Source organism: Heterocephalus glaber, unplaced genomic scaffold, assembly GCF_053883595.1.
Source record: "Heterocephalus glaber isolate CG9 unplaced genomic scaffold, H.glaber_assembly_v1.0 deba00001497, whole genome shotgun sequence".
Lineage (NCBI taxonomy): Eukaryota > Metazoa > Chordata > Mammalia > Rodentia > Bathyergidae > Heterocephalus > Heterocephalus glaber.
The window spans coordinates 36437649-36461123 of NW_028258320.1; the positions used below are offsets into that span (position 1 = coordinate 36437649).

Here is a 23475-nt window from a genome sequence, read left to right on the forward strand (position 1 = left end):
ACGAGATGGAACAATCTGATACTCAACCACCAGGACTCCCTGAACTAGCAACAAAAGAGGATATGGAAAAATGAAATCAGAAATTATTTCTCACATAAGAGAAGAGATTGTGCCCATAGTGTAAAACATGATTAATAAATCTGGAGAAGAAAGAGATGAAAAAAATACAGGAGCTGAGGAACATGACGGACTCCCGACATAGGAAAAAAATGGAATCCATAAAACAGATACAAAGAGATTTTCAGGAGATTAAAAAAATCCATTGAAAGTCTACACAGCAGAATGAGCCAATGTGAAGACACAATTTCAAATATAGAAGATAAGATTGCAAATAGTGACCAGGTAAACAAAAATTTCTTTAAAATTGTAAGGGACCACAAGAAATCAATCCAGCAGCTGCTAGACAATGCAAAGAAAAATAACATAAGACTGACTGGAGTCAATGAAGAAACAGGAGAGAGTGCAGAGGACATAAACTTTTCATATCACCGCCTGCCTCGAAAGCGCAAGGAGCCAAGTTCAATCTGCGGTACAAAAAAAAAAAACTTCACAGAAGTGATGGCAGAAAACTTCCCAAGCAGGTGAAAAGAACTTGACAACTTAAGTGAGGCATATAGGACTCCAAATAGCCTTGATCAAAAAAAATGTATACATAGGCATGTAACTGTTAAGATTCCAGAAATCCAACAGAAGAACAAAGTTCTACAAGCAGGTAGAGAAAAGAAACAAATCACATACAGAGGAAAGCTCATCAGAATCACAGTAGACTTCTCAATGCAAACTCTCAAGGAACAAAGAGCTTGGAGTGAAGTATTGCAAGCACTAAAGGAAAACGGCCTACAACTTAGATTAATGGACCATGCAAAACTATCTTTCAAAAGTGATGGAGAAGTAAGATACTTTCATGACAAAGAGCACCTGAGGAAATTCATGAATACCAAACCAGCACTCCAAAAAATTTTAGACAAAATCCTAGAAAAAGACAACAGGGATCACAACCCCAGAAAGGCCAGCAAAATGAATCCACCAGGGATGAAAAGAAATTAAAGCATGGGGGGGAATCCAACAAAAACAAAAAGTCATGCCAATAATAACTCAATACATATCACTTATAACCACCAATGTTAATGGGCTCAATTCATCAATCAAAAGAAATAGACTGGCAGATTGGGTCAAGCAAGATCCAACAATATGCTGCATAAAAGAAACACATTTAATTCAAAAAGAAACTCATAGACTGAAAGTTAAAGGGTAGAAAACAATACTCCATGCAATAGGAACCACCCCTGAAAAGCAAAAGTATGTATCCTCTTTGCAGATAAAGTGGATTTCTAACCAACACTCATTAACAGAGACAAACAAGGATACTACGTCTTTGTAAATGGAATAATCCAAGAGGAAGAGATGACAATCATAAATATCTATGCACCAAACACTAGTGCACCCAACTATATAAAACAAATACTAATGGACATGAAAAATCGTATTAGAACTAATACAATAGTAGTGGGGGACCTCAATACCTGACTATCACAAACAGATCAACTAGACAACAAAATAATAGAATTCAATGAAACTCTTGAACAAATGAATTTACCAGATGTTTACAGAGTGTTCCATCCCACAAAATCAGAATACACATTCTTTTCAGCTGCACATGGGTCCTTCTCCACAGTAGACAACATATTCGCTCATAGAACATATTTAGGTAACTGCAAAGGAATTGAGGTTATCCCCTATATATTATCAGACAATAATGTGATGAAATTGGAGGTCCATAGCAAAAGAAACCACAAAAATTTCAAAAACACATGGAAATTGAACAACACACTTCTGAATAACCAATGGGTCACAGAGGTAGTAAAAGAAGAAATCAGAGAGTTCCTACAATTAAATGACAATGCCAATACAACATATCGGAATGTATGGGACACAATGAAAGCAGTCTTATGAGGGAAATTCATAGCCCTGAATACACATATTAGGAAAACAGAGTGAGCCCAATTAAACAACTTGATGCTGAACCTCAAGCTTCTAGAAAAAGAAAAGCAGGACAAACCCAAAGCTCATACAAAGCAGGAAATTATAAAGATCACATCAGAAATCAATGCAATGGAGACTAAGAGAATAATACAAAAACTCAATGAAGCCAACAGTTGGTTCTATGAAAGAATCAACAAAATTGACAAACCCTTAGCCAACCGTTATCAGAAAAAGGAAAGAAATGGCCCAAATTCATGCAATTAGGAATGAAAACAATAAAATTTCAAAGGAAGCAGCAGAAATCCAGATAATCATCAATACCTACTTCAAGAACTTTTATGCCAAGATGGAAAATACAGAAGAAATGGATAGGTTCATAGATAACTCATGAATTACCAAAGTTGAACGAAGACCTAAAAATTCTGAACAACCCAACATCAATCAATGAAATTGAAAACGTAATTAAAAACTTAACAACTAAGAAAAGCTCAGGTCCTGATGGCGTCACTGCTGAATTCTACAAATCATTTAGAGGAACTACTGCCACTACTAGTTAAATGCTTCAATGAAATTGAAAGGGAAGCAATATTCCCGAATTCATTCCTAGAAGCAAGCATCACATTGATCCCCAAAGCAGAGAAAGACCCAACTGAAAAGAGAACTATGGGCCAATCTCACTAATGAACATAGATGCAAAAATCCTTAATAAGATACTGGCAAATAGAATGCAGAAGATCATGAAGATCATACACCCTGATCAAGTGGGATTCATCCGAGGGATGCAGGGATGGTTGAACATATGCAAATCAATCAATGTAATATACTGTATAAATAGAGCCAAGGACAAAAACCATATCATCACCGTAATAGATGCAAAAAATAATTTGACAAAATCCAACACACATTTATGATATAAACCTTACAAAAAAATGGAATACATGGTCTCTACCCCAATCTGATAAAAGCCATCTATGAAAAACCAACAACCAATATCATACTAAATGGTCAAAAACTGAAATGCTTCACACTAAAATCAGGAACAAGACAAGGATGTCCACTACCACCACTCCTGCTCAATATAGTTTTGGAAACATTAGCCACAGCAATTAGAAAAGAGAAAGAAATAAAAGGAATAAAGATAAGAAATGAAGAAGTCAAATTGTCATTATTTGCAGATGACATGACACTCGATATAGAACACCCCAAGAACTCCACCAAAAGTCTTCTAGTCTTAATAACCAAATTCACTAAAGTAGCTAGATAAAAGGTCAACACACAAAAATCAATACCTTTCCTCTACACAAATGGCAGACTCACTGAGAGAGAAATAGGGGAAATGATTACTTTCACAATAGCATCCAAAAAACTGAAATACCTAGGAATCAAACTAACAAAAGAAATCAAAGACCTCTTTTCTGAAAACTATAGCACTCTGAAAAGAGAGATTAAAGATGATATCAGAAAATGGAAAGACATCCCTTGCTCCTGGGTGGGAAGGATCAACATAGTGAAAATGGCCATACTTCCAAAATTGCTATATAGACTCAATGCAAACCCAATTGAAATCCCAGCAGCATACTTCATGGACCTTGAGAAAATAATCCAAACATTCATGTGGAACAAGAAAAGCCCCAGAATACCAAAAGCAATTTTACGCAACAGACACATGGCTGGGGGTAACAAAACCCCCAACTTGAAACTATACTACAAAGCTACTGTGATAAAAAACAGCACGATCCGGGTCCTGATGGCTTCACTGCTGAATTTTTAAGACATTTAGAGAGGAACTACTGCCACTACTGTCGAAACTCTTGAATGAAATAGAAAGGGAAGCAATACTCCTGAAATTATTCCTGGAAGCAAACATCACCTTGATCCCCAAAGCAGAGAAACACCCAACCGAAAAAGAAAACTATAGGCCAATCTCACTAATGAACATAGACGCAAAAATCCTTAATAAGATACTGGCAAATAGAATGCAGAATATCATCAAGAAGAGCATACACCCTGACGAAGTGGGATTCATCCCAGGGGTGCGGGGATGGTTCAACATACGCAGATAGTGCCAGGGACAAAAACCATATGATCATCTCAATAGATGCAGAAAAAGCATTTGACAAAATCCAACATGCATTTATGATAAAAACCCTACAAATAATCGGAATAGACATTCTCCCCCTCAATCTGATAAAAGCCATCTATGAAAAACCAACAGCCAATATCATACTAAATGGTCTAAAACTGAAATCCTTCACACTAAAATCAGGAACAAGACAAGGATATCCACTATCACCACTCCTGTGCAATATAGTTTTGGAAACATTACCCAAACCAATTAGACAAGAGAAAGAAATAAAAGGAATACAGATAGAAAATGAATAAGTCAAATTGTCATTATTTGCAGAAGACATGATACTCTATATGGAAGACCCCAATAACTCCACCAAAAGTCTTCTAGACTTAATAACCAAATTCAGTCAAGTAGCTGGTTACAAGGTCAACACACAAAAATCAATAGCTTTCTTCCACACAAACAACAGAATCACTGAGAGAGAAATAGGGCAAACAATTCCTTTCACAATAGCATCCAAAAAACTGAAATACCTAATCAACCTAATGAAAGAAATCAAAGACCTCTTCTCTGAAAATTACAGCACTTTGAAAAAAGATATTGAAGGGAATATCAGAAAATGGAAAGACATCCCTTGGTCCTGGGTAGGAAGAATCAACATAGTGAAAACGGCTATATTTCCAAAACTGCTATATAGATTCAATGCAATCCCAATTGAAATCCCAGCAGCATGCTTCATAGACCTTGAGAAAACAATCCAAAACTTCATTTGCAACAAGAAGAGACCCAGAATAGCAAAAGCAACTGTAGGTAACAGAGACATGGCAGGGGGTATTGCAACTCCCAACTTGAAACTATACTACAAAGCTACTGTGATAAAAACAGCATGGCACAGGCAAAGAAAGAGCCCTGAGGACCAGTGGAACAGATTAAAAGATGCAGAAACAACACCAGACACACTCAGCTACCTCATCTTTGACAAAGGAGAAAAATACCCTTGCTGGAGGAAAGATAATCTCTTTAATAAATGGTGCTAGAGAAATTCAGTTTCAACTTGCCAAAGACTAAAACTACACCTATATCTCTCACCATGCACTAATCTAAAATCAAAATCTGTTAAAGATCTAAATATAAAAACAGAAACACTGAACCGGCTGGAACAGAGGTTAGGTAGAACTCTTCAGACATTGGGGTAGGAAAAGACTTTATGAACAAAACCTCAGTTGCCCGTGAACTAGCACAAACAATCAACAAGTGGGATCTCTTCTTATTAAAAGGCTTCGCCATAGCAAGAGAAACCACCAGCAGTGTGAAGAGACAACCCACAATGTGGGAAAAAATTTTCACCAGTGGTCCCTCAGACAAAGGTCTACTATCTTGAATCTATAAAGAACTTAAAAAAGTCAGACCTCCAAAATTCAAAGACCCAATCCAAAAATGGGCATCTGAAATGAACAGGCATTTCTCACACAAAGAGGTAGACATGGCAAATAAACATATGAAAAAATGTTCAACATCACTAGTCATTCGAGAGATTCAAATGAAAACAATGCTGAGATTCAATGTCACTCCACAAAGAATGGCTGCTATCGAGAAATCAACCAAAAACAAATGCTAGCGGGGCTGTGGGGAAAGAGGAACACTCCTCCACTGCTGGTAGGAACGTAGACTGGTGCAACCACTTTGGAAATCAGTATGGAGATACCTCAAAGAACTAGGACTGGAAGTCCCATTTGACCTAGGTATTCCTCTGCTGGGTATCTTCCCCAAAGAATTAAAAGAATCATACCACAGTGATATATGTGCATCCATGTTCATAGCAACACAGTTTGTAATAGCTAATCTTGGAAGCGGCCCAAATGCCCATCAACTGGAGACTGGATCAAGAAAATGTGGTTTTTTAATAAAACGGAGTACTACTCAGCCATCAAAAATGAGAAATTAGAGACAGTTATTGCTAAATGGATGCACATTGAGGTGATACTCTTAAGTGAAATAAATAGGACACACATGTGTAAATATCGAATAGTTTCTCTGGTGTGAGAAACTGAAAGTGTAAATAAGGACTAAAAGGTATAATACATAATGTGAAATAGGAAGAAAAGGGGCAAAGGGGAGGGGGAAGTGGGAGGGGTAGGGGAAAGGAAAGAGGGGAATGGAATTAATATGAGAAAACGAAAAACTGGAAACAAAGTCTTTGTAAATAGGGAGGGATGGAGGGGTTGAAGGGAGGTAGGGGAATGGAGAAAAATAAGAACCAAGAGAGTATGTAAAGGTGCATATCTGCAATGATGAATGTCATTATGTTGTACACCTAAAATGTACCAATAAAAGAAAAAAAAAAAAACAGCATGGTACTGGCAATGAAACAGACCTGAGGACCAGTGGAACAGATTAGAAGATGCAGAAACAACCCTAGAAACACTCAGCCACCTCATGTTCAACAAAGGACGCAAACACCCTCACTGGAGGAAAGATAGCCTCTTTAATAAATGGTGCTGGAAAAGTTGGGTTTCAACTTGCCAAAGTGTAAAAACTAGAACTGTATCTCTCACCATGCACTAAACTAAAATCTAAATAGATTAAAGATCTAAATATTAAAATAGAAACACTATACCATATGGAAGAGAGTTTAGGTAGAACTCTTGAAGACATTGGTGTAGGAAAAGATTTTATGAAAAAAACCTCAGTTGCCTGTGAATTAGCACAATCAACAAGTGGGATCTCTTCTTACTGAAAAGCTTCTGCACAGCAAGAGAAACCACCAGCAGTGTGAAGAGACAACCCACAATGTGGGAAAAAATTTTCACCAGCTGTCCCTCAGACAAAGGTGTACTATCTCGAATCTATGAAGAAATTTAAAAAATTAGATCACCCAAATTTAAAGACCGAATCCAAAAATAGGCATCTGAAGTCAACAGACATTTCTCAGACAACAAAGTAGAAATAGCAAATCAACATATGAAAATTGTTCAACATCACTGGTCATCTGAGAGATGCAAATGAAAACGGGGCTGAGATTCCACCTCACCCCAGAAAGAATGGCTGCTATCATGAAATCAACCAAAAACAAATGCTAGCGGGGCTGTGGGGAAAGAGGAACACTCCTCCACTGCTGGTAGGAACGTAGACTGGTGCAACCACTTTGGAAATCAGTATGGAGATACCTCAAAGAACTAGGACTGGAAGTCCCATTTGACCTAGGTATTCCTTTGCTGGGTATCTTCCCCAAAGAATTAAAAGAATCATACCACAGTGATATATGTGCACCCATGTTCACAGCAGCACAGTTTGTAATAGGGAAAACTTGGAAACAGCCCCAATTCCCATCAACTGGAGACTGGATAAAGAAAATGTGATTTTTTTATAAAATGGAGTACTAAACCACAAAAAATGAGAAATTAGAGACATTTATTGCTAAATGGATGCACATTGAGGCGACACTCTTAAGTGAAATAAATAGGACACACATGTATATACCGAATAGGTTCTCTAGTGTGAGAAACTGAAAGTGTACATAAGGACTAAAATGTATAATAGATAATGTGAAATAGGAAGAGAAGGGGCAAAGGCGAAGGGGAAATGGGAGGAGTAGGAGAAAGGAAAGAAGGGAATGGAATTAATATGAGAAAATGAAAAACCGGAAACAAAGTCTTTGTAAAGAAGGAGGGATGAAGGGTTTGAAGGGAGGGCAGGGTAAGGGGGAAAAAATAAGAACCAAGAGAGATTATGTAAAGGTGCAAATTTCCAATGATGAATGTCATTATATTGTATACCTAAAATGTACCAAAAAAATAAAATTTTTTAAAAAGGAATAAAGATAAGAAAGGAAGAAGTTAAAGTATCATTATTTGCTCACGATATGATTTTCTACATGGAAGACCCAAAAAACTCCACCAAAAGACTTCTAGACTTAATTGACAGATTGAGTAGAGTAGCTGGAAACAAGATCAATACTCAAAAAACAATCACCTTCTTACACACAAATAACAGACTCACTGAGAGAAAAATTAGGGAAACAATTCCTTTTACAATAGCATCCCAAAAAATGAAATATCTAGGAATCAACCTAACAAAGGAAGCAAAAGACCTTTACACTGAAAACTACAGCACTCTGAAAAAAGAGATCAAAGAGGATATAAGAAAATGGAAAGATATCCCTTGTTCCTGGGTAGGAAGAACCAATATAGCGAAAATGGTCATACTTCCAAAACTTATATATCGATTTTATGTAATCCCAATTGAAATTCCAACTATATATTTCACAGAACTAGAGAAAACAATCCAAAAATTCATTTGGAACAAGACGAGACCCAGAATAGCAAAAGCAATTCTAGGCAACAGAGACAATCCCCAACTTGAAACTATACTACAAAGCTACTGTGATAAAAACAGCACGGTACTGGCAAAGAAACAGATCCAAGGATAAGTGGAATAGATCAGAAGATGCAGAAACAACTCCAGACATACTCAGCCACCTCATCTTTGACAAAGGAGCCAACCACCCTTGTTTGAGCCTATTTAATAAATGGTGTTGAAAGACCTGGATTTCAACCTGCCGAAGATTAAAACTAGACCCATACCTATCACCATGCACTAAACTAAGACCTAAGTGGATTACATATCTAAATATTAAGACAGAAACACTAACCTTGCTCGAAGATGAAAGTTAGGTAGAACTCTTGAAGACACTGGCATAGGAAAAGACTTTATGAACAAAACCTCAGTAGCACAGGAAATAACACAAAGAATCAACAACTGGGATCTGATCTTATTAAAAAGCTTCTGTACTACAAGAGAAACTACCAACAGAACTAACAGACAGCCTACAATGTGGGAAAAAATTTTTAGCAGCTGTACCTCAGACAAAGGACTACTATCTAGAATATATAAAGAACTTAAAAAATCAGACCCCCCACAAATTCAAAGATCCATTTCAAAAATGGACATCTGAAATGAACAGACATTTGTCAGACAAAGAAGTAAAAGCAGCAAATAAAAATATGAAAAAATGGTCAACATCACTGGTCATTTGAGAGCTGTAGATGAAAACAACCCTGAGGTTCCACCTAACTCCAGAAAGAATGGCTGCTGTCAAAAAATCAACCAATAACAAATGTTGGCAGGGTTGTGGGGAGAAAGTAACCCTTCTCCATTGTTAGTGGGAGTGCAGACTGTTGCAACCACTGTGGAAATCAGTATGGAGATAACTCAAAGAACTAGGACTAGAGGTCCTATTTGACCTAACTATTCCCCTGCTGGGTATCTTCCCAAAAGAATTAAAAGAATCATACCACAGCAATATATGTGTACTCATGTTTATAGTGGCACAGTTTGTAATAGCTAAAGTTTGGAAACAGCCCAAGTGCCCATCAACTGGAAACTGGATAAAGAAAATGTGTTTTTTTATAAAATGGAGTACTACTTAGGCACGAAGAATGACAAAATAGAGATATTTATAGCTAAATGGATGCATATTGAGGCCATACTCATAAATGAAATATATAGGACACGCATGTAAATACCGAATAGTTTCTCTGGCGTGAGAAACTGAAAGTATAAATAAGGATTAAAATGATTAAAACGAATAATTGATAATTTGAAATAGGAAGAAAAGGTCCAAAGGGGTAGGGGAAGGGGGAGGAGAAGGGGAAAGTTAGAAGTGAAAGCAAAAATTATGAGAAAAGTAAAAAATGGAAACAAAGTCTTTGTAAATAGGAATGGGTGGAGCGGGTGAAGGGAGCACAGGGAATGGGGAAAAAATAAAAACCAAGATACATCATGTACAGGTACAAGTATCCAATGATAAATACAATGATATTGTATAACTAAAATGTACCAATAAAATAATTTAAGCAAAAAAATTTAAAAATAAATAAAAGCCTTAATCAAAAGCAATTCAAAATGAAAGAGGACTAGTTCCAAATGACACTCCTGGGAAATTCCTGAAATCATTCCCATGGGGTTTATGTGACCAAAAGTGGTGCTATTTTCTGTGTCCTTGTTTTACTTACTCTCACCACCCTGGCTCTCTCCTAGGGAGCTGGCCTCTATTCTTTCTCCTCCTTGCCTTGGCTGACTTTGCCCTAGGGGACCACAAAGGCCTGCAAATTCCCTCTATCCCACCAGAGCCTCACAGACAATCTCAGAACAAAGTAGGCGCAATTATAAGGAACTTGGGATCCATGAATTCTTCAAGAATGGAAAAAACTCTGAATCTGACTTACCTGTGTAGTCTTTTATACACCTTCTACTGTACTCCAACTTCACTGTTCTTGAAATTCAGAAAGTCCACAACTCCCCCAGGCACTGAAGCTTTGTCTGAAACAACAAAGGCAGAAAATGAACCCCAGGAAAAGAAGCCCTCTCATTTAATTAGTCAAGTAAAAACTCAACTTTTAAGAAGACAAAGAGCCAGCCAAATAAAACTTCTAGGCTGTTTTTCAACTTTAACCAAAACTATTCATAGTCAGTTCACGTCTCTATAAGAAATCACTACTGTTTACAAAAAGCCTTGAGATGCATTTTCTCACTGGAGCCTTACAACCTTGAGTATAGACAAGTATTATTTAAAAATGCACCAGTGCAAGTTCCCAAAGGCTAGGGCTCCTTCCCTGACCACTCAGCTAGCAGGTATAAAAGGTGCAATTAGAGCCCAGCTTGACAAGCCCTCATTCCAAACTCCTCTGCAACACAGAACATGGTGGTTTCAATTTGAATTGCAATGTTATTTCTTCTTGCACTAGATATGCTTTCTTAGCCATGAGGTATTGGGGGGGGGTGCCAAAGTCACAGAAACACTGCCATAGGATTTGCCAGACAACCCAGAGTAAAACATCCAAAAGAAGGCAGGCAATGCCTGTATCTTTCTCACATCCTTCCCTTCCTCTTTTGGTCATAGTTTTCACTGCTGAGCTTTTCTATTTTTTTAAATTTGGAAATAACTTCAAGCTTACAGAAAAGTTATAAAATAACGCTACAAAGAATAACTATACACTCCTTATCTAGATTAATCTATTATTAACATTTAATCCATTTAGTTAATCATTAACTTGCTCTCTCCACACACACTTTTGACTCTCCCTGATCCATATGGAGATAATTTCCATATATCATAGTCCTTTATCTCTACATACTTTAGATTTCCTAAGAATAAGAATAAGGACATTCTTTCTTTTGTAAATAAAAGAAGACATTTATTTGAAGACAGAGAAGGAGGAAGACAGAGATGACAGACAGCTACTCTGGACAAGCAGGGACAATTCGAAAGCGAACTGCTCCAAGAACCATGATGTTGTTATCAACTTTAGTAAATTTAACATTGGTTAGTATTTTAATCTACTGCCATATTCAATTAACCTAATAATGATTCTTATAACACTTCTTTTTCTTCTAATTCAGCATCTAGTCCAGAGTCAGATATTGCATCTAGCTATCATTTCTCTTTAATTTCCTTTAACCTGAACACAATCATTCCTTTGTCTTTTATAACATAGACATTTTAGAAGAAATAGCCTCTCCCCTTTTATATTACTAGAACATTTCCATTTTGAATTGTCTGCCATTTCCCCAGGTGATTCCTGATGACAGTTCAGTTTATTGTTATAAATGGTGTGTGAGAGGGGCCACTTTTGACACAGGCTTTGTATGAGAAAAAGCTTTATTTTTGCCTAGGTGAAGAGGGACTGAAATCAGGGGGAGATTTTAGCAGGTTTATGTGAAAAAAGGCTAGATTTATTCTGTCTGGATGTAGACAAGGCTGAGATTCTGAATGATTTTTAGCAGCTAGCTAGAAGAGAAATTAAGTTTAATATAGGGTTGAGAAAGGACTAAGGAATCTGGAGTGGAATGCTTCTTTCTGATTGAGGGTCCAAGGATGGTCAGTGCAGGTGTGCATACTGGACTCTCCAGCACTGGTGAGATTATATATCTTGTCTCAAATTTTCTTTATGATCATCTGTTCTGTTTGTTGAGGATAGCCTGTTGTTTGCTGAGAACAGCACATTTGCTTATGAAGGTCTCATTCAGGCCAAGCATAACAGTTACGAATTCTCAGCCAGAGAACTACAGAAGTGATGTAGCTCTCTGAATATCACATCTAAAGGCATCTAAAACCTATTTTGATGCCAGCCAAAGTACCATCCAATGCCATAAAAAATTTCTACATTTTCCCTTGCTACAAGTAAGTGATACAAGTAAGTAATCTGTGGGGAGATACTTTAAGACCATGCAAATATCTTGTCCCACATCAAGATTTCCCCCTAGATTTTGCATCCATTAGTGTCTGTCTGCCTGATTTCAACTTTATATTATGATGAATAAAACATGCTGACTTCAACATTCCCTCTATATTACTGTTGATTACTCAAACTGTTCTACATTATTTGTTCATCTACTTATGATCAGTTCAAATATATGAAATTGGGCTTTTTCAATGATTTATAATTTATCCCTGTATTTAATTATTCTGGTACTCAAACTCTCTTAGACTTAGCTTCAAACTGTTGTCTGTATCTTTGTGACATAGTCTATTATTCTGGAGGAGTCCTTATTTTTTTATTTCCTCACTTTTATTTTCTTACTTTCTGACATTAACAAAAATAATGTTCTGGGCTCATCTTTTATCCATCTTGTCTCTGTCTTAGATACAATCACTTCTCCAACAAAGCCTGGTTTCTTTCAGTGAAAAATGGTGAAGGGATGAAGATCTGGTATAACACTATTTTAAATCACTACTTCTATTTATTTATTTTCATTTTGAATATGGGTCACATTTTCCTACTTCTTTGTATGTTGTTCTATTATAAGACAGACAATCAGCAGATGTTTGGTTTAGTTCTGGTAGCAGCTAAATTACTGGTGGCTCCTCTTGATCCTGCAAGGCTTGGGTAGGTACTTGGTCAAAATAGGTCTATTTTAGGTATGTCCTTAGTGCAAACATATGGACTTTCTCTAAGGTAGGGTCCTTACTCATAGGATGTGACCTTTCCAGTGTCTCAACAGAATAGCTAAGATGCACCCCTCCTAGTAACAAACAATTCCTGGCATGGCCATTCTGTTCTTAGCCTGGTAGCAGTTCTCTGCTAGGCATCACCTGGTGTAGGTCTCAACCCCTCAGAAGGCTATACTTCTCTCCATTACTGGCTATACCAAATTCCAGCCTCATCAGCAGCCCTGAACTCCAAGACCTGTTTTATCAGTGCTGAGACCATGAACTCTGCCAAGACTCACCTCTCTGTGCCTTGGCAGAGAACTGCATGAGCAGAAAACCAGGCAAGTCAGAGTCCTCCTCATGTGATTCTCTTCTCTCAACAACAATGATCGCAGTCCTGGCTGCCTGTTGCCTGCTGCCAGTGGCCTCATAGATGAACAGCCTGACTTTTAGCTAGTGACCATAGAAGGCAAGACCAGCTACTAGTTACCTTTCTCTTTCTCTTTATGCTTTCAACATTGAGGCTGCATATAATAATGCTCCTTATTTAACCATGTGAAAGAAACTCACTTTCTAACAATCCGATTCTTAGAAACATATGTTTCCTTTACTATAGCACTGTAGCATCAAAAATACACTCTAGTGGTGAAAAGCAATTTCACACACTTGAGGGAAGAGCCTTCTCTTTCCAGAAAGGTAACACTCACTTCAGATAGCCAGCTGTCACCCACACCTGCATTTACATTTCCATACTCTTCCTCCAAACAGCCAGCAAAGCACTGCACTCTACCCTGAGCAATCAAAGTTCATTGCTGTTCTTCATTTTTTTTGTTTATGTGTGTGTACTTAAGAGAAAGAGCAACCCACTTTCCAGTCCCCCTTCTGGCTCTCTTAAAAGCTATCTTTCTCTTAATAAACTATTCCTACTCTTAAAAAAAAAAAAGTGAAAAGATCTTTTTCATTTGAATCATTTTCTAGTTTTTCCATATCTAATTATAGTCACCACTGAAAAATAATCAGAAAAAAAAAAAAAAGTAAAAAAGAAAACTCAACCCCAGACAGAAGGCTAATAAAAAGGAAACTAACAAGAAGAATCATATTTCCATCATGTTCTGTGAGAAAGGAAGATTTTGCAATAACAGGAAATGAAGAGCAACTCTTTCTCTCCACAGACCCCTCGATTTGCACCCACAACATGGACACAGGCACACAGCGTCCAACAGTGGAAAGACAGCCTGTTGGTACCTTTTTTGGCGTGTGGGGCGGGGCTCAGAATTGAACCTGGGTCCTTTGCCCTGAGCTACATCCTTCGTCCTGGCACTATTTATTGATTTATTTAGCGAAAGGGTCTCTCTGAGTCACTAAATTGTCGGGCTGGGCTCAAGCTTGCGATCATCCTACCTCAACCTCCCAGAGTGCTGAGATCACAGGCATGTCCCACCACACCTGGTTCTCTTACTACTTCTTCAGCAGATTCTTCTGTGCATAGACATCCACACTGCAGCACATCTAGTTCACTTTCTCAAAAAGACTCAGGCATGACAGGCCATACCTTTCTTAGGTTTTACTTCAGGTGCCCTAGAACTTAAAAGTACACATCTGATGGAAGCATGGTGCTGGCCTGCCCTCCACACCACCTTGTCCTTTTGTTCCTTGCCCTGACACTCCACGTCTTATAGGAACTCTTAGAAAAGTCTTCTCAAAAGCCTTAGTGTCTTCCATGGCCCTGTGGAATCATTCCCACAAGTCAGTGGATGTCCACCACCACAGCACAAATTCATCTGCGGATCTCTGTGCCGGGAACCCAGAGGGCTCAAGTAAGACTCCCAGGATATGCTCCTTCCCCCCTGCTTTTCCATTTTCTCTCCCCACACTTCATGCTCCATCACTTACGAAAAACTTGCATTCATTTTGTGGCTATACCCTTTGTCATAAAAGCCCCTTTTACCTTTTGCTCTCTTGACTATTTCTCACTAGAGCTTGACAATCCCTTGAAAGTTTTCCATGATCACTACCTGATCTACTACTGAAGCTGGGCCAGTGCATCACCTTAACATTCTCGTAACACCTGTGCTCACCTTTACACTAACCAACTGCTGAGCGCTTTTATCACATTCGCAATGGGGCCATGATTTGTCTGCCTTGCTGCCTGGCAGCTCTGGACCACCACCCCCCCCCCCCAGGGGTACATGCATGACTGTCCCCCATATACTGTACTTTTTTAATGCTCACAATAATCATTATTTATTATCCCCTGTTGGGAGCAATGCTACATAATTCTAGGGATAAATCATTTGGTTAGCCTAGTTCTCTTGCCTACAGCCCAGCTACAGAATAACTCCAGTTTGGCCTTCGGTCACAACTGAGACTTCAGTGATCCAGTGATGCTGTGATTCTCCAGGACAAGAAACATCCTGGGAGAACAAACATCTGCTCAGTTCCTCATTGTTCTTGGACTGATTAACATCTTGTTTGCCGGAGATGTACTGAATTCTCTGCAAGCCTTCCGTTACACCTTGTTTATCCCAATGTGAACTATTGAACTCTCTGCAAGTCATCTGTTACATTTGTTTCTCCCGATGTACTGAATAAAAGGTGTGGTAAGCTGGGGGCTTTTGTCTTTGCTGCCCAGAGCAGCACTGATCAGACCCAAAGCTTAGCTTCTTCTCGGTCTCATTTTTCTACCTTTCCTGTAATTCGCCGTGTGCTGCCGTGGCTCGCAGGAGACCAGGACTAACTGCAGAGGTTCTGGTAACGTCCCCTTCCCCTGTCCCCTACAATCCCCACTTTACAGATGAGAAACTGAGAGAGAAAATGAAACTTGCTCCAGTTACCCACCTTGTAATTAGCAGATCTGGGATTCGACTCCAGGATGTCCAATTCCAGAGTCTTAGGCTCTTAGCCACTTAACACATGCTTCTCTTCAGACATGTCCACTAAAAACTAACACAAGGGAGACTATGGTAAGGGCCAGCCCAGCAGAACATAAATTAAGAGCATTGCTCATTGGTGAGCTGTGCTATCTTGACACATAACAGGAACAGCAGAGTCTTTGAACTGTGGTGTAAGTTTAAGCACACTTAACAATCCAGACTGAAAGTTATCCAAAAAACACCTGTGTCTGTCACTCTGGAGGACTATCTTTTCAGTTATTTAACACATGCTGAAGGGGAAGAGGTGGGCTAAGAACCTGGGCTTGGAAGTCAGATGTGCCTGGGTTTCAATCAGTATCTCCTATGACATCTCTATGGCCTTGAACAAAACACTAGACTTCTCCCTGTGCTTCAGTGCTTTCACAGTAAGAATTACATGACATAACACACATGAACAGCTTAGTTTCTTGGCATTAAGCACTAAATAAATACAACAGAAATAATAAATTATTATTATTATTTTGCTTCAAGATTCATCCTGAGACACATAGCAAAAGAGTAAGTAGAGGGGCCAAGGATTTAGCTCAGTGGTTCTGCAGCCTGCCTCGCAAGCACAAGGTCCCAAGTTCGATACCCAGTATCAGAAAAAAAAAGTAGACAGTATTAGTCTGGGAACCAAGAAAGATATAATCTATAGGATTTGAAATGAAATATGGGTTCAGTGAAATATCATTACATATGTACCATTATAACTCAAAAAGTATGATAAGTCTATGTTTCAAGATGGTACAGAGTAAGAAAGTCCTTCTTTGAGAAGAGCTGTTTGTTTTTTGAGACAGAGTCTCTCTAGGTAGTTCAGGCTGGCCTTGAACTCACTGTGTAGCCCAGGTTGGCCTTGAACTTGCAGTGATCCTCCTTGCCTCTGCCTCCCAAGTGCTGGGATTACAGGTGTACGCCACCACAGCTAGCCAGAAAGTCTTTCTTTTAAAAGAGAAGAACTGTTGTTAAATAATGAGGGCATACTCTGTCCTTAGTCATGCAACAGGCAGGTTGTAGATGTCATGCAATCTTCAAAAGCACTTGGGCTCATCGTTTTACAGATGAGGGTTCTGAGCAAGTTCAGAAGTAAGTGATGACCTCAGATCACACTGCCAATAAGCATCAGAGACTGTGGCTTTTTAAGTTTTATTCAGATTCACCAGTGAGGCCATCAGGGCCATCAGCACAGGAGCAAATACAGCTGTCCCACAAAGCATTTCCTTGGCACCAGTCAGAATTTCACTGGGAAACATCTGGTATCACCCATCAACACATCTGTATGATACGTACTGTGCTCTGAAGCCCAAATCACGATGTGCCACTTGCTCATGTGACACACTGTTGCAGATCACATTCTACCATCCAGTTTGGTCATCATGTTCCACAGAGAATCTTTAACACAACTGACCACATCACTTGTTCTTTACCCTTTTCTATGTGTCTCCCTGTCCTCAAGAAAAAAGGCAGCAGCAAAGAAATTTCAGGGTAAATTCTACGATTTGCATCTGCTGTTAATACTTCCAGTATATAAATGCCATCCCAGAGAAAATGATCTGTTTTGTTTCCCACTGTGTTCTTAACACAGTACACAGCCAAGAATACTGTAGCCCTGCAGTGTGAGTGGATGGTCACATCTAGCCACAATACCAAAAGAAAGGATGTGTAGGGTACCTGAGTATTACTCATCCCATTTAGGGAGGCCTCCACACCTAACTGCTCTTTGGAACTTAACAGTCACAGAAACATGTGATCACAGGTTAACTTTAATGAATTATTTTATATATGTGTTTCTAATGTTTTATTTAATCTATGTGCCTCTTTATCAAAATGAGCACACATTACACTCTGGGGTGAAAAGTCTCCCAATTCCCTCTGATTGTAAAAAAAATACCTTCTAGTCGCAAGTAGCAGAACATGCAGAATCAGCCCACTGCAGACAGGCAGGTCTGCGGAAGCCCTACCGAGGTCACGAGTCCCGCAGAACACGCCGAATCAGCTCGCTGAAGACAGGCAGGTCTGTGGACGCCCTACCGAGGTCGGGAGGCCCGCGGAACACACCGAAACAGCCCGCGCCCCCCCCCCCGCCCCGGCAACAATCCACTGGACACCCCACCACCCCCTCGCTCCTCTGTACAGACACCTGGTTCCACACTACAAAGACGCAGAAGAAACCGGACCACCAGACCACGATACTGGGCCCTGCCACTCCCGGCCCAGAGGTAGGGGCTTCTGAGCCACCTTACCAGTGCTCCAGGTCCAGAGGAAGGGGCTTCCCAGCCACCATCCCTCCCGCTGCTCCCAGGCCAGAGGAAGGGGCCATTGGGCTGCCTTCTGTCCTGCCACTCCCGGCCCAGAGGAAGGGGCTTCTGGGCCACCATCCCTACCACCACTTCTGGCCCCTGTCCCACCTCTCCCAGCTCAAAGAAGGTGATCCACCCAGGGGCCAACAGCAACCCCGCCCCGCTCCCCCAGTCAAAATGAGAAAACACGTAAATAAGTCTCAAAACCAGACTTCCAGATCACCTACAGCAACCGCAAAGGGAAATGAGATGGAACACTCTGATACTCAACCACCTGGACCCACTGAACTGGCAACAAAGGGGGATCTGGAAAAAATGAAATCAGAAATAATTTCTCAGATAACAGGACAAATTGTGCTCCTACTGCAAGACATGATTAATAAATCTAGAGAGGAGCTCAGGAACATGATGGAATCCCAACATAGGAAACAAATGGAATCCATAAAACAGATGCAAATAGATTTCCAGGAGATAAAAAACTCCATTGAAAGTATACACAGCAGAATGAGAAAATGTGAGGACAGAATTTCAGATATAGAAGATAAGATTGCAATTAATGACCAAGAAAAGAAAAAGTGCTTCAATATTATAAGGGAACAAGAGAAATCAATCCAGCAGCTCCTAGACGATGCAAAGAAAAATAACATAAGACTGACTGGAGTCAATGAAGAAAGAGGAGAGAGTGCAGATGACATAAAAAAAACTCTTCCTAGAAGTAATGGCAGACAACTTCTCAAGCAGGGGAAAAGAACTTGACATACAGATAAGTGAGGCATATAGGACTCCAAATAGCCTTGATCAAAAAAAATCTACACATAGGCATATAATAGTTAGGATTCCAGAAACACAACAGAAGAACAAAGTTCAACAAGCACTTAGAGAAAAGAAACAAATCACATACAAAGGAAAGCCCATCAGAATCACAGAAGACTTTTCAACACAAACCATCAAGGCAAGAACAATTTGGAGTGACATAGTCCAAGCCCTAAAAGAAAACAGCCTCCAACGCACATTGATGTACCCTGCAAAACTATCTTTCAAAATGGATGGAGAAATAAGATACTTTCATGAGAAAGAGCACCTTAGGAACTTCATGAATACCAAACCAGCACTCCAAACAATTTTACACAATATCAAAGGAACAGACATTGAGGATCACAACCCCAGGAAGCAAAGCAGAATGAACCCATCTGGCATGACAAGAAATTAAATGTAAAGGGGGAGAACCCAACAATAAGAAAAAGTCATGCCAATGACAAGTCAATATGTTTCAGTTATAACCATCAATGTTAATGGTCTCAATTCACCAACCAAAAGAAATAGACTGGCAGAATGGGTCAAGAAGCAAAATCCAACAATATGCTGCATACAAGAAACACACTTAATTCAAAATGAAACTCACAGACTGAAAGTTAAAGGGTGGAAAACAATACTCCATGTGGCAGGAACCCGAAAAAAAGCAGGAGTAGTATCCTCTTTGCAGATCAAGTAGATTTCAAACCAACACTGATTAAGAGAGACGAAGAAGGACACTACATCCCTGTAAATGGAACAATCCAACAGGAAGAGATGACAATCATAAATATCTATGCACCAAACACTAGTGTGCCCAACTATATAAAACAAATACCAATGGACATGAAAAGCCATATATGCACTAATACAATTGTAGTGGGGGACCTCAACACCCCACTGTCACAAATAGATAGATCAACTAGACTAAAAATAAGTAATGAAATACTAGAACTCAATCAAACTCCTGAACAAATGAACTTAACAGATATTTACAGAGTCTTCCATCCCACAAAATCAGAATACACATTCTTCTCAGCTGCACATGGGTCATTCTCCAAAACAGACCACATACTCACACATAGAACATGTTTAAGTAAGTGCAAAGGAATTGAAGTTATCCCCTGTATATTATCAGACCACAGTGCGATGAAATTGGAGATCCATAGCAAAAGAAACTCAAAAAATTTCATAAACACGTGGAAATTGAACACCACACTTCTGAATAACCAATGGGTCACAGAGGAAATTAAAGAAGAAATCAGACAGTTCCTTCAATTAAATGACAATGACAATATAACATATCGGAATCTGGGACACAATGAAAGCAGTCTTACAAGGGAAATTCATAGCAGTGAATATGCATATTAGGAAAACAGAGTGAGACCAATTAAAAAACCTGATGCTGAACCTCAAGCTTCTAGAAAAAGAAGAGCAGGACAACCCCAGAGCTCATACAAGGCAGGAAATTATAAAGATCACATCAGAAATCAATGCAATGGAGACTAAGAGAATGATACAAAAAATCAATGAAGCCAAAAGATGGGTCTTCGAAAGAATCAACAAAATTGACAAACCCTTAGCCAACCTTGTCAGAAAAAGGAAAGAAAAGGCCCAAATCCATTCAATTAGGAATGAAAAGGGTGAAACTACAACAGACCCAGCAGAAATCCAGAGGATCATCAATACCTACTTCCAGAACCTATACACCAATAGGATGGACAACACAGAAGAAATGGACAGATTCCTAGAGACATATAAATTACCAAATTTGAATGAAGAAGACCTAAAAATTCTAAACAACCCAATATCAACCAATGAAATTGAAAATGTAATTAAAAACTGATTAACTAAGAAAAGCCTGGGCCCTGATGGCTTCACTGCTGAATTCTACAAGATATTTAGAAAGGAACTGCTGCCACTACTGTTTAAACTCTTCAATGAAATTGAAAGGGAAGCAATACTCCCAAATTCATTCCTGGAAGCAAGCATCACCTTGATCCTCAAAGCAGAGAAACACCCAACCGAAAAGGTGAACTATAGGTCAATCTCACTAATAAACATAAATGCAAAAATCCTTCATAAGATACTGGCAAACAGAATGTAGAAGATCATCAAGAAAATCATACACCCTGATCAAGTGGGATTCATCCCAGGGATGGAGGGATGGTTCAACATGCACAAATCAATCAATGTAATACACTATATCAATAGAGCCAAAGACAAAAACCATATGATTATCTCCACAGACACAGAAAAAGGATTTGACAAAATCCAACATGCATTTATGATAAAAACCCTACAAAACCTGGAATAGATGGTCGCTACCTCAAACTGATAAAAGCCATCTATGAAAAACCAACAGCCAATATCATACTAAATGGTCAAAAACTGAAATCCTTCACACTAAAATCAGGAACAAGACAAGGATGTCCACTATCACCACTCTTGTTCAATATAGTTCTGCAAACATTAGCCACGGCAATTAGACAAGAGAAAGAAATAAAAGGAATAAAGATAGGTAATGAAGAAGTCAAACTGTCATTATCTGCAGATGACATGATACTCTATATAGAAGACCCCAAGAACTCCACCAAAAGTCTTCTGGACTTAATAACCAAATTCAGTCAAGTAGCTGGTTACAAGGTCAACACACAAAAATCAATAGCTTTCCTCTACACAAATGACAGACTCACTGAGATAGAAATAAGGCAAATAATTCCTTTCACAATAGCATCCAAAAAAACTGAAATACCTAGGAATCAACCTAACGAAAGAAATCAAAGACCCCTTCTCTGAAAACTATAGCACTCTGAAAAGAGAGATTGAAAATGATATCAGAAAATGGACAGACATCCCCTGCTCCTGGGTAGGAAAGATTAATATACTGAAAATGGCCATACTTCCAAAACGGCTATATAGATTTAATGCAATTCCAACTGAAATTCCAGCAGCATATTTCACAGACCTTGAGAAAACTATCCAAAAATTCATTTGGAACAAGAAGAGACCCAGAATAGCAAAAGCAATTCTAGGTAACAGAGACATGGCAGGAGGTATCACAATCCCCAACCTGCAACTATACTACAAAGCTACTGTGATAAAAACAGCATGGTACTGGCAAAGAAACAGACCTGAGGACCAGTGGAACAGATTAGAAGATGTAGAAACAACGCCAGACACACTCAGCCATCTCATCTTCGATAAAGGAGCCAAACACCCTCACTGGAGGAAAGATGGCCTCTTTAATAAATGGTGCTGGAAAAATTGGGGTTCAACTTGCCAAAGATTAAAACTAGACCTATATCTCTCACCACACACTAAACTAAAATAGAAAAGGATTAAAGATCTAAATATTAAAATAGAAACACTGAACTAGTTGGAACAGAGGTTAGGTAGAACCCTTGAAGACATCAGTGTAGGAAAATATTTTATGAACAAAACCTCAGTTGCCCGTGAACTAGCACAAACAATCAACAAGTGGGATATCTTTTTATTAAAAACCTTCTGCACAGCAAGAGAAACCACCAGCAGTGTGAACAGTCAACCCACAATGTGGGAAAAAAATCTTCACCTGCTTTTACCTCAGACAAAGGTCTACTATCTAGAATCTATAAAGAACTTCAAAAGATCAGACCTCCCAAATTTAAAGACTCAATCCAAAAATGGGCATCTGAAATGAACAGACATTTCTCAGACAAAGAAGTACAAATAGCAAATAAATACATGAAAAAATGTTCAACATCACTGGTCTTTCGAGAGATGCAAATGAAAACAATGCTGAGATTCCACCTCACTCCAGAAAGAATGGCTGCTATCATGAAATCAACCAATAACAAATGCTGGCGGGGCTGTGGAGAAAGAGGAACCCTTCTTCACTGCTGGTGGGAGTGTGGACTGTTGCAAGCACTGTGAAAATCAGTATGGAGATACCTCAAAGAACTAGGACTGGAAGTCCCATTTGACCCTGCTGTTCCACTGCTGGGGATCTTCCCCAAAGAATTAAAAGAATCATACCACAGTGATATATGTGCACCCATGTTCACAGCAGCACAGTTTGTAATAGCTAAAACTTGGATACAGCCCCAATGCCCATCAACTGGAGACTGGATAAAGAAAATGTGGGTTTTTTTATAAAATGGAGTACTACTCAGCCATAAAAAATGAGAAGTTAAAGACATTTATAGCTAAGTGGATGCACATTGAGGTGACACTCTTATGTGAAATAAATAGGACACACATGTACAAATACCGAATAGTTTCTCTGATGTGAAACTGAAAGTGTAAATAAGGACTAAAATGTATAATAGGTAATGTGAAATGGGAAGAAAAGGGGCAAAGGGGAAGGAAGTGGGAGGGATAGGGGAAAGGATAGAAGGGATTGGGATTAATATGAGAAAATGGAAAAATAGGAACAAAATCTTTTTAAATAGGGAGGAATGGAGGGCTTGACGGGAGGGCTGGGGAAGGGTGAAAAATAAGAAC

The 23475-nt window shown here is 39.0% G+C and overlaps 1 protein-coding gene across 21 annotated transcripts in view; it reads right to left on the bottom strand.

The window, feature by feature from the left end:
• Positions 1–23475, bottom strand: part of Sgms1 (sphingomyelin synthase 1) — a 381142-nt gene that overhangs the window by 246246 nt on the left and 111421 nt on the right. For 11 of the 21 annotated variants that reach the window (XM_087185555.1, XM_087185554.1, XM_021239167.2 and 8 more), the window contains one exon: positions 10282–10375. The exons of 1 other annotated variant lie outside the window; for it this stretch is intronic. The gene's annotated coding sequence lies outside the window, so the exon portion shown is untranslated. Of the gene's footprint in view, positions 1–10281; positions 10376–15824; positions 15930–23475 lie in introns of all 21 variants that reach the window. 9 more of the 21 variants (XM_087185553.1, XM_021239157.2, XM_021239166.2 and 6 more) reach the window with 1 other exon arrangement.